The 15,697-nt window shown below is 43.9% G+C and overlaps 1 long non-coding RNA gene across 1 annotated transcript; it reads right to left on the bottom strand.

Annotated features, from left to right (window-relative positions):
* Positions 1 to 391: 391 nt before the first annotated feature.
* On the bottom strand, positions 392 to 13,717 carry LOC131424826 (uncharacterized). The gene is made up of 3 exons (XR_009228385.1): positions 12,163 to 13,717; positions 2,132 to 2,236; positions 392 to 548 (listed from the first exon to the last, which is right to left on the bottom strand). It is a non-coding gene; the product is annotated as an uncharacterized LOC131424826 (long non-coding RNA).
* Positions 13,718 to 15,697: the final 1,980 nt, after the last annotated feature.

The raw sequence follows: 15,697 nt of genomic DNA on the forward strand, positions 1-15,697 counted from the left end.
TTTCATTGCAAGCATAAAATCACATTACATTAGCACCTGTAATCCCAGAACTCAGGAGCCTGAGGCAGAAGGATCATAAGTTCCAGATCAGTATAAACAACTTAGTGAGTGCTTGTCTCAAAATAAAAAAAAAAATTTAAAAGACTGTTGCTTAGTGGCAAAGTTCCCTTGACTTCAATCCCCACCCCACCCCCGCCAAAAAAAATTACATTAGGATATAATCTATGACAGAAGTGAAATGGAAAGTTCATGGAGGGAAAGGAACAATGTAAGCTTCCCACTGTTAAATAATTAGTTTGTACACCTATTCTTTTTTAATGGATAGTGAAGGATATAGAATTGCTATGGCATTTAGACTCCATATGATAGCTAAAAGAAACTTGCCAATTTTTTATTTTAAAATGTCACAATTAATTTTTCTTTGAATTTTAATAATGACTGCCATAGGGCTGGGGATGTGGCTCAAGCGGTAGCGCGCTCGCCTGGCATGCGTGCGGCCCGGGTTCGATCCTCAGCACCACATACAAAGATGTTATGTCTGCCGAAAACTAAAAGAAAAAATAAATAAAAAAATAATAATAATAATGACTGCCATAGATTGAAAAGGCACATATTTATAAGGATATTCTTTGGAACTATTTAAACTTGTGTTGAAATTTTTAAATGCCAACTTAAAAAATACAATAGAGTATTTAATGTAAAAAATCTTTAAGGGAATTTGAAGGTGACTAGCTGGGTGGGGAGTTAAGAATCTCAAGTCTCAAGTGCCTAACCCCACCCCAAGGCCTCTGGAGGTACATCTGCTGTACAGGGAATCTTTGATGTGGCTTCAACAAAAAACAAAAAAACAACCCTCAGCAGTGTGTCCTGCCCTCAGGCTCTGAAAGCCACAGTCCTGCCCACCCCACTCCTGGCCTGGCCTGCTCTCAGCCCCCTCCCCAGGCCTCAGCCCCCCACCCTATCCCTTCTAACTCCCTCCATCCCTTCTAAACCCCCCCTTCTCTCGCCCACCCCAACCCCTCCCACTCGCCTGAGTACTGATGGCCCGCCACCTCCCAACCCCAGCCTGTCCAGCCCTGGAGTAAATAAACCACCGGGCAAGGACCCAGACAATGGGCCTTGGCAAGGAGTTAATGGGCTGGGCCTCTCGCGTTAGCCGAGTGTGACCGGAGCTGGCAGGGGGCCTGGCCTGGCGCCAGCATCGATTACGACTAGACGGAGCCAGGACAGACTTGGCAAGGCTCCACAGCTGGCAGATCCAGTCACCCTGGCCAAGAGGGCATGAGGCCTGCCCTGGGCACCCACTGCCACCCGCTGGCTGTATTCCTACCACCACCATTATTGCCTGTGGGGAGGGCTCCCTACTGGGCCCCCAGACCCTGGGCTCTGACTTTAGGCCATTCCCAGGGGACTGTCCCTGATCAGGCCTCTTCCTGTCCCAGGCTGTTTGGAGGCTGCTCTGTGACCCCCATAGGCTGGGAGATGGGGGATGGGCAATGGCCTGCAGTAAGGACAGAGGAAGGCTGCAGGGCTTGGCTGGTGTCTGTCAGCAGGAAAAGCAGATGAAGCAGCCTGCACTTCTGGTCTCCAGATTGAGGATGAGGTTGGGTAGGGGGCTTTCTTTTCCAGACCCTCAAAAGTCCTGCTGGGCCTTTAGGCTCTACTCAACCTCAGCAACTTCACCCTGAAGAGGAATTGGGAGGGGTGGCCTGGTGCCAAGGAGGCTCTTGTAAACTGTGCTTCAGAGAAGCTGTTCAGGTGGCAGTTTACATTGGGGCTTGCCAGGGGCAAGGGCTCCTCCTTGACTTTGGAGTTTACTGCTAGCTCCCAGTATCTCCTTGGTTGCTCCCCTAGGAATGAGCAGCTAGTAGCTTAATTCTTTATCAACAGGAATGTCTCCATCCTAAGATTCTGAGGAGATCTGTGGCCTCCCAGTCTTGCTGAGCAAAGATCTTGCTTCTTTGACATCAGGAAGACGGATCATTCTACCTGACAGTCTCTTGATATTGTAAACAGAATATCCCACTGAAGGGAGAAAACAGTAGCAGACAGCCCTTGTTTTCTGAGGCCACAGGTGGAGAGGGTACTCCGGACCAGAGTGGTCTAACCTGTTAGAGCCTGATCATCCTACCTCTTCAGAGCTGCAGAAGGAGAGATGCATCCCCTCCCGGCAAGTTATTCCTTCTCCTCACCCTCTTTACCCTGAGAGGGGAGTGCAATAGGACAGAGAAGGCATCTGAAATCAGGAGAGGAATGGCAGTTATCTTTCCTGCAGGCTGCAGGCCCCCTCTTCACCCTTGATCTCCCTTCTTTCCTCGTCTCCTTTTACTTCTTTTGTGAGCTCTGTTCTCAGAGGGAGTTTGATATGTGTATTTATTGACAGGCTGAGGGTAGGTTGGGCTTGGAGTGGATAGGGAAAATGTGTAGCCCAGACAGCAACTCTAACAACCAGGGAGTCATGGGATCCACTGTGAAAAACAAACCAATGGCAAGTAAGACTAGGGATTTGAACTGTCCAGAACAGGTACAAAGGATGAAGTTTCTAACAAAGAAATATTGATATTTGGTGGAGAAGTAGAAATACAAGCAATTTTTGCTTTTCTCACAATACTTACTTTTTTAGTGTCCTTGAAGGACCTACAAAAATCACTTTGGTCGTTTAGGAACATAAAACATGCTATGCATAACTTGGCTCATAAAATTGTCACCTTTGTTATATAGTTTCAGAGATGTGAAGTCCTGTCTGAAAGTTAAAAAAAAATGCTATTTTTACAGACAGTCTTTATTTCTATCTAATACCTTTAAGCACCAAAAGACCCTTCAGGGAGTCTGATTGCCCCTCCCCTTGCCTTTCACATCTAGTCTGGACTCATCCTTTAGATGTCTTTTTACAAAGGACTCTTCTCACTAGATCAGCTCACACCCTAACCCTTATGAACATTGGGTTTGTTTTAATACTTGGTTGTTACCCTCTTAAAATTCCTCATACTTTTTTTTTTTTTAAACAAGGGTCCACATTTTTCATTTTGCATTCAGTTCCACAATTCAGGTAGCTGGTTCTGCTCATAGCTCTGCCTAAGGCCAACATTGTCCTTCCCCAGCCCTTTGGGCCACAGCTAGGCCTCACCAGTGTCATCTCTCCAGAACCCAGGATGCCCTTGCCCTTGGGTAACTCCAGTTTCTCCTCAGGCCCCTGCAGGTCTGGCTTGGGGCTGCCTCTGACAGCACATCTGCATCTGCTTCTTACATTCCCCGCTCCCTTTCCCTGTGTTGACTGCTGGGAGCAAGACAGCAGAACAGTGTGGCTGTGGGTGTGAGAGGAAGGCTTGCTTCTCACCCCAGCTGCAGCTCCCTGAGAACATGCATACCTCAGGCAGGGCAGAGCGGGAAGCCTTCAAAGGAGCCACTCCTTCCTGACTGCTCCCTTCGCATCCTGACCCAGTCTGATGGTGTTTTTGCAATTTTCCTGTCAGCTTGGTGGGAGAAGTTCAAAGAGCTTCTGTCTTCCTTTCTGACTTCCTCTCCAGACACGCAGCTTTCTCTGCTGCTCCCCTGCCCCAGGTCTCTCGAGGAAACTGATTTCTATCCTCCCCTTCCCACCCCCTAAAAGGTCTGTTCTTGGGTGTATGTATCCTGAAAGCTGGAGAAGTGTGGTGTCATCTGAAGCACAAGGGGAGGCTGCCAAAGCCTCTGTGGGGTTGGATCCTCAGAGGCTTTGGGAAGGAAAGAGCTCCTGGAGCAGGAATGGTCACCAATCTTGAAAGAAGCTGATGGATAGTTCATAATTTACTCTCTGGGACATGCTTCCTAGTGGCCTGTGACAAATGAGAATTTGTCCTCAAGGCTGTCTCCATAGTGAGGAAGCTTAGTTGCCGAAACTATTCACTGGGAAGAGCCTTGGATCCTAGGGCTCTCTGAACAGGCCTCAGAAACAAGAATGTGTGACAGTTACTTCTGTCAAGCTGTCACTCTCTCAGATTGGAGTTTTCTGGTTGTCCCAAGGCATGAAGTGTCACTCAGCATCATGCTCCCTCAATTCTAACTACCCCAGAAAATCCAGCACCTCTCCTCTACCCTGCTCTCTTTCCTCTATTAAACATGTCCACAGGACCTGGAGGTGGAGGGACCTTATAGTCCCCTGCCAGGTCTATACACCCACTGGGGGGAGTTTGCCAGTCCCAGAAAGAAGCAGGTCTCCAAGTCCACCCTTTCAGAGATGGGATTAACTAGGTAGGACTATAGGCAGGCCTAGTAGACCCCAGAGCTAGCCAGAACATGATCTGAAAATCTAAATCCCTCAAGAGTAGAGGGGCTGGTTTTCAGAGAAGCCCCAACAGTAGCCTTGTGGACAACACTCAGAAGGCAGAATAATAATCTGGGCTGCAGAGAAAGGGGGCTCAGGACTGTGGGGCAGGAAGAGGGCAGAGGACAAATGAGTCAGCAAAATTACTTCTCACCCCCCCTCCCCAAAGGAAAGAAGGGGGGGGGGATGGAAATTTCCATCAAGAAAAACTGGCAGGATGCTGGGTAAAAGTTGAAAGGCCAAGAGATACACAGGGCAGGAAAATAACATCATCCAATCAAAGCAATTCACCTTGAGTCTAGTGATAAAAGAAGGAAGGGAAGTGAGTAAGTGCTGGGATTTTAGTCATTTTGGTCAACTGTGTGACCCACCAGTGCTGGGGATTTCCCTCATAGAATTAGTACAAATGGACTCAGAAGTATATGCTATTACAGAAAGAGCACTAAGTGAGAAATAGAGAAGCCCAGGGAAATAATTAATGACTTCATGTTCATTTGACCAAAGGGCTACTGAAGGAGATCTAACTCCTGCCTTAGTTAATATCCATCTTTTTGATATTTTAGATCTTCAAGCAAATGTCAGTATCAGAACAGTGATTGTTATGTGTAAACGACTACTTTTTGAGTAGGGGGTGGACTTTAGGTAGTTTCTTACTTCAAATACATGTGCCAGAATGAGTGACAATTAGAGCAAATAATTATTTTTGAAGGGAAACAATTTTAAAAGAAGAAAAACAAGAATCAAAACACTTGGGTTTTGTGGTGGTGGTGGTGGTGTTAAGGATTGAACCCAGGGCCTCAGTCTTCTGAGTCACTGGGATTATAGGTGTGCACTACCATGTGAAAAGTTTTATAAGCATAAAAACAACAGGAGTTGCTTGATTAATTTGACTATATTTAAAAAAAATAATTTATGCCAGGCATGGTGGCACACACTGGTAATCCTGGTTTGGGAAGCTGAGGCAGGAGAATGCAAGTTCAAAGTTAGTCTCAGCAATTTAGTGTGGCCCTAAGCAACTTAGTGAGATCCTGTCTCAAAATAATATAAAAAGGGCTGGGAATGTGGCTCAGAGGTTAAGTGCCCCTGGATTCAATTCCTAATAAAAAAAAATTTTTAAATTGTGCTGGGCACAGTGGCACACAGCTGTAATCCAAGCTATTTGGGAGGCTGAGACAGAAGTTCAAGGTCAGCCTGGGTAACAACAAAACCCTGTTTCAAAATTTTTTTAAAAATTAAAAAGGCAAGGATGTAGTTTAGTGATAGAGCACCCCTGGGTTCAATTCCTAGTAGCACACACACAAAAAAAAGATTGAAACTCATATAAATGAAATTAAAAGACAAATAATAGCTTATAAAGAATTATATAAATCCCACAAGTTGAAAGAACCAAGTACTAAGAAAGAAGCAATTTATAGAAGAAATTATGGCAATTAAGTATTTAACAATTTCTTATTCTTTTGGAAAATAAGAAAGTGTGAATTAAGCAATGAAATATCCCTTTTCACTCAAAATGAGTAAAATAAAATGTTTCAAATGATAAAATTGCATTCTCCATAGGTAAGACACTGTAAATGAAAGTATGTACTGGAACAGACTTTCTAAGACAATTTGGAGGCAGATATCAAAGACTTTTGAGAAATGCATTCTGTTTGTGACCAGAGATAGTAGCTATCCACTGATTACGTTCCCTTCCACAGTATACAGGCAGTTCTAGGAAGTGGGAACCCAGCCAGGGACTATATTCCCCAGGTCCACTTGAGGTAAGTACCATACCATGTAACTAGCCCTCACTGATGGAAGATGAGTGGAGGTAGTGTCACTTGTAAGCTGAATGGTTAAGAAGCAGATGTACTTAGTCAAGCATGGTGTCATATGCCTATAATCCCAGCAACTCAGGGGGCTAAAGCAGAAAGATTGCAAGTTTGAGGCCAGCCTCAGCAATTTGTCAACACACTGTCTCGAAAAAAATAAATAATTAAAATAATTTTTAAAAAAGATTAAAAGGGCTGGGGAAATAGCTTGGTGGTGTAGGGCCCCAGGATTTAATGCCCAGTATGGAAGAAGAAAGAGAAGGAGAAGGAGAAGGAAGAGGAACAGGGGGGGGGGGGTGGGGAGGAGACGATGATAATGATGTAGCTTTTCTACCTCCTGTTTCCCTATTTATAGTGGTACATGCCAATGATGGCAAAGTAATAAGTTAGAAGGAACCTGGGTCCCTGAATGACCATGTTGAAATCTATCCACCACACTCTTATTAGATAGCTGAGTGAGAAACATAGTTTTATTTGGGGCTTTGTCTATTGCAGCAATTGATATTCTTTACATCTACTACCCAGAAATTGCCCTTATAGGAATATTTCCTAAAGAAATAATCAGAGATGCAAAGAAGATAGGACCCAAGAACAACAAATAAAGCCTAAATGTTTATAATCACAGAGCATGCTTCAGAGTGCTCTGGAACATGGGAATGGGAAGTGACCAATTGAGAAGAGAAAATAAATCAGGCAATGTTTCAGTAGTACAAATACTAATAGCTGTGATGGGAATAAGGAAGAACAGCAGATGAAAAGAAAAGGGGAGGGGAATAAAAAACTGGTCTGCAAGCCTTGTATTTAATAAGTATATAAACTGAACCATTTGTACAAACATTTTGGAACAGAGTGGTGAATGGATCCTGGCATGGAAATATTTTGTTAATTGTGATCAGCTTTTTCTTCCTAAGAAATCTTCTGACATATAACTAAATTTCCAAGGTCTCTTTTACCTTTTAAATCTCCAGCCCAAGTACCCTAACATTGTTTTTTTCATAATTATAAAGTTTTTCATCTCCTCTTTATTACTGATCCTTCTCACCATTTTATCCAGCCCCAGGCAGTGATGGTCTTACTAGTCGGGTAAGTACCACTATTAGAGGTATATTAAATATATGGCTGGACACAGTAGTGCACACCTGTAATCCCAGCAACTCAGGAGACTGAGGCCTTAGGGTTGTAAGTTCAAGCCTAAGCAATTTAGCAAGACCCTGGATCAAAATAAAAAATAAAAAGGACTAAAGATATAGCTCAGTGGTAGAGTAACCTGCATTTAATCCCCAGTACCACAAAATATATATGTTTGTATATTGCTTATACTTACACATTACTTTCACATATATTTTCACTGTTTTATATAAAATAATCCCTACTTCAAGCAGCATGGTCTGAACTGTCAAGTCTTCCATATACCAGAGTTGATTTTCAGGGTTCTATCATTTCATTTTTTGAAATAGCAACCTCAAATTAATTGTTTTAGTCAGGAAAAGGTATGATATGCTGCAGTAACAAATAACTCTCAAATTCCAGGGGACAGGGGCTGGAGTGGTAGCTCAGTGGTAGAGCACTTACCTAGCATGTGTGAGGACTGGGTTCAATCCTCAGCACCACATATAAATAAATAAATAATAAAGGTACCTCAACAACTAAAAAAAAAATTAAAAAAGAATTCCAGGAGACAAAAAAAGTTTCTTTTCTCTCACATGCTACATCATGTGCATGCCAGGTTGGCCAAGGGCTCTCCTCTACATACTCATTCAGGGACTTAGGGTGACAAAGTTACATTATTTCCCTCCCCCATCAAATCCAGGGCCTCAGGCATGATAGACAAGCACTTTACTACTGAATTACATCCCCAGCGCTGGTTATTACACCCTTTTGTAAATCACTATTAAAAGAAGAGGCCTCTTCAATCACTGAAGAAAAGAAAAGAAAGCTTAAAGAATGAAATCCAGGGGCTGGGGTTGTAGCTTAGTGGTAGAATGCTTACCTGGCATGTTTGTGGTACTGGGTTTGATCTCAGCACCACATAAAAATAAATAAAATAATAATAAACTTCCATTAACAACTAAAAAAATTGTTTTATAAAAAAGAATGGAATCCAGTATTTTCTGCCTTAGGCAGAAATGACGACATAATTTCTGCTTAATTTCATTGCTTAGAACTTGTCACATGGTTCACCTAACAGGCAAGACTACAATGTTTAGTGTGTTTCACTGTCTCTGCCTTAATTACCACTGCTTTTATCATCCTGTCTATCATTTCCTCTCTGGCACTGCCTGTTTTCTACTTATCTTTGCACACAAATGATAATCTAACTTTCTGAGATTACACTAGGATAAATATTGCTGTCCTGTCCTCCTCCCATGCCCATTAGACCTTGCTTGTTGGCCACTACCCTCTTTTCTGTTGAGCCTGGAAAGAACAACAGAATCCTTTTTAACCCAGGTAGCTGCAGTTTGTCAATGCTATCACTAAAGATGAAAATTGTTTGTCATTCTCCACCTGAGGAGTTTCTCTGGACTCCAGGACACAGAACTTTCTTGGTTCCATCTTCAATACTCCCTTGCTCATTTTTGTATTGTTCATGAATTGTACCTAATCTAGGAACTCCAATGTTATTAGCATTTTTGGGTTCTGGTATTTTCCCTTCAACTTCTACCACTTTGATCAGGGTAAGAACAATCAAAGGAAACCTGACTTCCTTCACAGCTAACATGGGCTACTACCCATAAACTGAAAGAAAAGGAATCTTTAGGCTACAAACAGAAACATAAATGCTTCTCAAATATAACTTTGAAAGAGCAGCCCGACCTCTCTAGAAGTCTCCTTGGTATCAAGAGCACTCCTCTATGCCAACGAAAGGAACAATTTTTTCCTACCCCCCTGTGACATGAAACAAAGAGACTATCCCTCATTTAAAAAAAAAAAAATTCCTGCTGGGTGTAGGGGCTCACACCTTTAATCCCAGCAGCTCAGGAGGATTACAAAATTGAGTCCAGTCTTAACAACTTAATAAGGTCCTAGGCAACTTTGAGACCTGTCTCAAAATAAGTAAATAAATATAGAGATAGATAGATAGATAGATTGATAGATAGGTAGATAAAACAAACGGCTGGGGATATGGCTCAGTGGTAACCCTGGATTTAATCCTCAGTACCAGAGGGAGAGAGAGAGAGATTGATTCCTCTTTAAAATTAAAGAAAGAAAGTATCAACTTTCCTTATGAGTTAAAGAAAGTAGGATCTCCTAAGGAAAATCCAGAATGTTCTGCCTCTCAGCTGTTAAAACTCTGCTCACCATTTTGTTTCTCACAAGTTTTTTACTGAGCCCCTGGGTTCTCCGGTAAGAGATACTAGGCTGCTGGCTTCCTTGTATTTTTTCCTCTAAGCCATTTCCCCAAACTCCTCAAAAGTCCTCACGATATACAAAGTGAAGATTTGTTCTCTCTACACCAATAGTCAAGAAGTCTCTCCTGACAGAAGTTTTCACTACTGTTGCTGTTTGGAATTGGCTCCACAGACGTAAACAGGGTCATCTGGGGCCAAAGAGGGTGGGTGTTTAGTTTTAAAGCTCTGGGGTTAAGAGTGAAAGCATGTGACTTCAGCTCCGCCAGAAACAGAGAAGCCTTTGTGTGCAGAGAGTAAGCGGCAGTCCTGAGGCTAAACACAGGGGGAGCGGGAAAAGAGAACGCTGACACAGGTTCCAGGGGCTGGTAGGACACCAGAGAGAGAGAGGTTAACTCTTTGTTTTGAGCTCCTGGGCTTCCAGAGGGAGAGCTTCTGTTTGTGGTTCACAGTAGAGCAAAGCACTTACAAAATAAAATTTTTAAAAAAGGAGCTTGCAAAGGGACACATGTACTCCTACAGCCAGCCTTGAGATGAGAGGCACACCAAAGCAACTGGAAGCAAGAGCAATGTCCAAGGTTTCCCTTGTGTAAAATTTTCCATAGTACTTCCTTAGGTCCCCACATCTAAACATCGCAGGCTGGTCCAGTTTCCAGTGGTAGCTGCCCCCCCCCCCCCCCCCCCCGCTCATCCCCCTCCCCTTCTGGGTGAACTGGAGAGGAGAGCGGCCAGATAGAACCACACATCCCCCTTGTTCCTCCCTCTCAGGAGTGGGAGGGAGCTGGTTGGCAGGCATTGCCAGAGGGAAGCTGCAGCCTGCCTGGCTGCACCCTCAGGCACCAGGAGCCCACTTCCACCATCTTTCACCAAAGTGCTTGGCCCTATGGACACTTGGTGAGCTTGGACTTTGTTCATGGCCCACACAAAGCAAGGCAGGTTGCCCACTATCCAGCACTCTTCAAAGCTTACCTGCCCCAGAGGCCAGCATGCCCTTTCCCCAACCCCACCTCAGCCCAGAAATCCCTGCACCAAGACTTATTGAAGTGAGCTAGTCAAATTTCCTAAAAGTTTGCAGACTCTGACCTTTAGACTTTGGAGGCAGGAGGAAAGGAAACAAGGCTCATTTTGCCACTCAAAGACTGGTCCAGCAGGACTGCTCAGGAGGAGTTCCAAAGTGACCACAGCAGTGGATGGCATACCTTGCTGGACTTGACGCTATCAGCACTCATCAATCTTCCCTCATGACTCCTCACTCCTTCCTTCCAAAGATTTCTGAGCCTCGTGTCAGAGTCAAGTTCTTTGCTAGATAGTTCTTCTGGTGAATCAGACAGACCAGTCACTGCCCACCAGGGGCCTTCAGTCTATCCAAACTAAAAGCAGAGAGCTGCTCACATGACAATGTCCATTGGTGGTCAAGAAAATAGTGACCATCTGTTGTGAAAGGGAAAAGGGATATTTGCTGGTCCTTAATGATATAAAATCCTGTCATACAGGTGGTTTTCAGTTCCCCTAACTGATGATATATCCCCAGTTCTTCTCTGCATTTTAGGGAGGAATCATCAAAATTATGCATCTGGAATGGCTATGTGCTGCAAACATTGGGTTAGTACTGAAAGCCTCACAACCCCAGCCCTACTAGATTCAGGGCCTAATGGATTTTTCTGGGGCTGCCATTTAGAATAGTACCTAGCCCACTTGAGTGTGTGTGTATGTTTCCAGTATCTTTGCAATGAGTGCCTGGGACTTGAGGGCATTTTGGCAAATGTAATGGTGTGTTAGCAATGAGGTTGCCACTAGGCACTGAACTCTCTCCACTTCAAAGATAAAATCATGGGGCAGAACCCTGGGCTCACTCAGGTAAAAAACCAAGAAGCTTTTATCAGGGTTGTACATTTCTCCTGGGCCTCTGCTCTGGATGTCCCAGAGCTACTGACCACATTCTCCTACACCTCCAAGGTCTAATTGCTTCCACCAGCTCATTCAGCACGAACCTGGAGACTCCTTGATCAGAGATCAGCCCCCTGCAGAGTTTGTGGGAAGGCACCCAGGTTCACTGCCCTTTTTAAACTAAGATAGAAGGGCTACAAAGAAAACAGTGGACACAAATACCCTGTTTGCACTAGGGTTGTGGCCTCCAAAAGAACTAGACTATTGTCACAGCTTCAGTCTCTGAGTGTGCTGACGGGAAGCGTGGGTCTCTGAAATCAGGAATACAGTACGATAAACATGAGTCTCCAGAGATTGCACCATTCTCCCTCACAGGACACAGAGGCAGCTCCTTAAAATATGAAGAAAGTCATGAGCTTGCTTAGGTTTCTAAGTTTATTTCAATGCTTATTCTTTCTCTTATTGCTTTGCATAAAACCAGTAGTCATTAAATTTCATGACCATGTGACAGATTTAGATATTCAATTAATTGCCTGAATTTTTACACACGAATTCTTAAGTTTGTGCATGTTCTGTGCCTTTTCCTGAGAAGAGATCGATCTATTGTTTCAGGAGAAGCAAAAGAATTCAAGACTGAAAAAAAAAAAAAAAACCTGCTGGATAAAATGGTGAACAGGTATGCTGACAGATGAAGACATTCAAGACCAGAGAAGTAAAGTCACTTCTTTGCCCCAAGTCATTTAGCCAGTCAGTAATAGAGTCAGCTTAAAAATTTAAGTCTCCTTTGTCCTAGCTAAGCGGGTTTTCCACTTACCCATACCACCTGGACTTCTCACAGGATACAATTTTCAAGACAGGGACTCTGTTGCCTGTTTCTTTTGAATCTTTGTACTGGGTTTAGGGTGGTGGCTTGCCCCCACAGCCAGTGCCATTGACTCATTCAGTGGACCTTGTCTTCTCAGACAGAGTTGGTATTCATTCAACTGCAGGGTGGCACAGAGCCAGGGGGCCTTTGAATTGCGCCGGTCAGGCCATCACCAACACCACTTACTCTTACCACCCTCTCTAGGGCAATTCCAATTCTACTTCCACACTGAGCCTTCCCAGTTGGGATGGCAAACATTTCTCCCAGGAAGCAGAGGATTAAGGGCAGAGTGGTTGGGGTTAGTGGTTCAAAGGAGTCTCATTTCACACAGGCATTGGTTCCAAGACCTCCTGTGAGGCAGAAATCACAAAAAGTGAAAATTGTCCTTGAAAATCCTTTACAGCACCCATGAAGTTCAACAAGCAGACCGGCTTCTCAGGACATCCCAGCCAGCCAGCTTTTCCTTCTGTTGCATCAGTTGAGCAGCAGAGGAAAACCCTGGTTGGCATTTAAACCCCACCAGACCAGAGAAACTTATCTTTGAGTGTGATCAGATGCTGGTGTGCTGTGAGGCCAGGGAAGGGCTATCATGCGTGTTCCCTTACACACTCCCACCAGGCACCAGTTGCTTATGGAATGAAGGACGGGAGTGCTGTGTTGCATCACTACGTATCAATCAATCTCTCTCTTCCTCTTCCCTCTCAGCTGAAGTGTACAGTAGACTTCATGCAAAGTAAATAGGTGCTTCAGGAACTATTTATTTTACTAGGGATTGAACCCATGCAGCCTCAGCAAGCATTTTGCCACTGAGCTACTCTCCAGCCCAGAAATCTCTACCTTAATAATAGCATCTCATCATACTGCCACCTTTCCTGAATCCCTGATGCACAGAAATTATGAAATAATAGATGTCTGTTATTTTAAGGCAATAAATTGGGGGTAGTTTGTTGTGTATAACACACATAAATAATTCTAATATGATGGGTAGGTGCCTAGAGCAGCAGGCTAAGGAATAATCCAGTAGAGCAAGTTTTCCAGTGGGGCTGATGGGATCAGAGTTGCTTTTAGAACCACCCCTCCCCCTCCAGCAGAGAAGGTGGCAGGTGAGCAAATGTCACTGTGGAAGGTGGCAAGGCTGACAAGAGACCAGTTAGGAGCCTTTGCAGGTGTCCAGACAAGAAGATTTACATTAAGACAATGCAACTGGGTGTGGTGGTGCACACCTGTAATCCCCCATGACTCAGGAAGCTGAGGCAGGAGGATTACAAATTGAAGACCAGCCTGAACAACTTAGTGAGATTCTGTCTTAAACTAAAAAATAAACAGGAATGAGGGGCTGGGGATGTGGCTCAAGCGGTAGCGCGCTCGCCTGGCATGCGTGCGGCCCGGGTTCGATCCTCAGCACCACATACAAACAAAGATGTTGTGTTCGCCGAAAACTAAAAAAAAATAAATATTAAAATTCTCTCTCTCTCTCTCTCTCTTTAAAAAAAAAAATAAAAGAGACAACTTTAAAAAAATAATAATAATAAAAAAAATAAATAAACAGGAATGAGGATGTAGTTCAGTATTAGAGAATCCACAGTACCAAAAAAAAAAAAAAAATGCCATAGAGAAGAGCACCTATCTTCCTAGGTGCTGGAGACATTTCCAAGTAAGAGTAGTCACAGCCTATTCATCCATTGCCTATAAACAATAATCAAAGTAACATTATTAATAACCAACATTGGGGCTAGGGATATAGCCCAGTTGGTAGAATGCTTGCCTCACATGTACAAGGCCCTGGTTTCAGTCCCCAGCACTACAAAAAAAAATAATAACTAACATTTATTGAAAACTTATTATGTCCCCGATACTGTTTACTTTACATGTGCTCGCACATTTAACCCTCATAACAACCCTATGTCTAGGTGCTATTATGTTACAATGGAGGAAATCAAGGCACAGGAAAATTATGTGACCTTCCCAATGCCACACAACTAGGGAGCAGCACAGCCTGGTTCAAACTTGGGCCACTGTGCCCTTACTTTCACACTGTGCTTCCTCTGGACAGATCAGAGAGAGGAAGAAGGAGAGGGTAGACAAGGGTGAGTTCTCAGGTTGCTACTTAAAGTAGGAGCAGATGACTTGCATGAAAGACCTGACCATCACCAGTCACCTACTAATGCCTTATAGGAGCTGCTTAATGGACCCAACTACAACCTAGCATGTGAAATGTAGAATAACATCCGGATGTGGCACCAGGCCCTACTTCTGCCACACTCCAGTAAAAATAAACTTCACTATCCAAATATAGAGTGACTAGCAGTGCCATGTTTTACAGGAGAAGAGGCAGTTGTTTGGCATTAAAAATAGACAAGTTTGGCTTCCTCAAAGAGCTGAGCAAGAGCAGAGCAATTTCCAAATAGCACAGATGGATGGGTTGATACCCCTCAGCTTGACTCAGCTATCGATTGATTGATTGGGGTACTGGGGATTGAACCCAGGGGTTTTCTACCACTGAGCTACATCCCCTTTTTATTTTTTTTATTTTGAGATTAGGGTCTCACTAGCTGGCCTGGAACTTGTGATCCTCCTATCTCAGGCTCCAGAGAAGCTGGAATTACAGGTGTGCACCACAATGTCCCGGCTGACTCAGCTATTTAGAGTCCAGGGCTGGGGGTGTAGCTCAGCAGTAGAGCACTTGCCTGGCCATGGGTTCAATCCCCAGCACTGCAAAAAAAATAAAAATAAATAAATAAATAAATAAATAAAAGAGCTCAAATGTGGCTGGGGAGGTAGCTCAGTCGTAGAGTGCATGCCTAGCATATACAAGACCCTGGGTTCTATCCCCGGTACCAATAAATAAATAGCCCAGACAGAAAATTACAGCTCCTTTTTGGGCCTCAGTTTACTCATTTGTAAAACAAGAGATTAGACAAGATGGTCCAGACTGCAACCATCTGTGGAGGTAGGAGCTGGAGTCCTAAACTGGCCCTCTTGCTCACAACTTGCTGCTGATAGGACCAGGAGTAGTTTTTCCCAAGGGCTTACAGAATTCTGTCAAGAGCTTTAAATTATTCTTTTGAGTCAGACACATTGTTAATCCATAGAGAAATGCAAGCCAGGAAGTCCTGAGATGCTACATGGAGAAAGGAAAACCAAAGCCCAGTTTGAAGGAGGGTAGGTGGGCATGGAAAGGGTGCTAGAGGTCCTTTCCACAATTCAGACTGCCATTGTTGAGTGTCAGCAGTGGGCAGACCCTTTGACACATCCCCTTTAATCTTGCAAGGCAGGCACAGCTGGATTTTACATGGAAGAACTGAAAGCTCAGAGAAGGTTACAAACTTGCTCAAGATCATTCAGCTGGCAGAGAGTGGAACCCTACCAGGATCCAAATACAGGTTTGATGAAAGCTCCATCTTTCCATCTTATGGGGCCTCTGTTGTGCTGCTTTCTTTGCAGTCAGACTTTGCTCTTCTCCATTCCAAAAGGGCAAAGGAAA

The sequence above is a fragment of the Marmota monax genome, unplaced genomic scaffold, assembly GCF_021218885.2.
Source record: "Marmota monax isolate L192 unplaced genomic scaffold, Marmota_monax_Labrador192_F-V1.1 WCK01_AAM20220418_F8-fsc00001, whole genome shotgun sequence".
Classification (NCBI taxonomy): Eukaryota; Metazoa; Chordata; class Mammalia; order Rodentia; family Sciuridae; genus Marmota; species Marmota monax.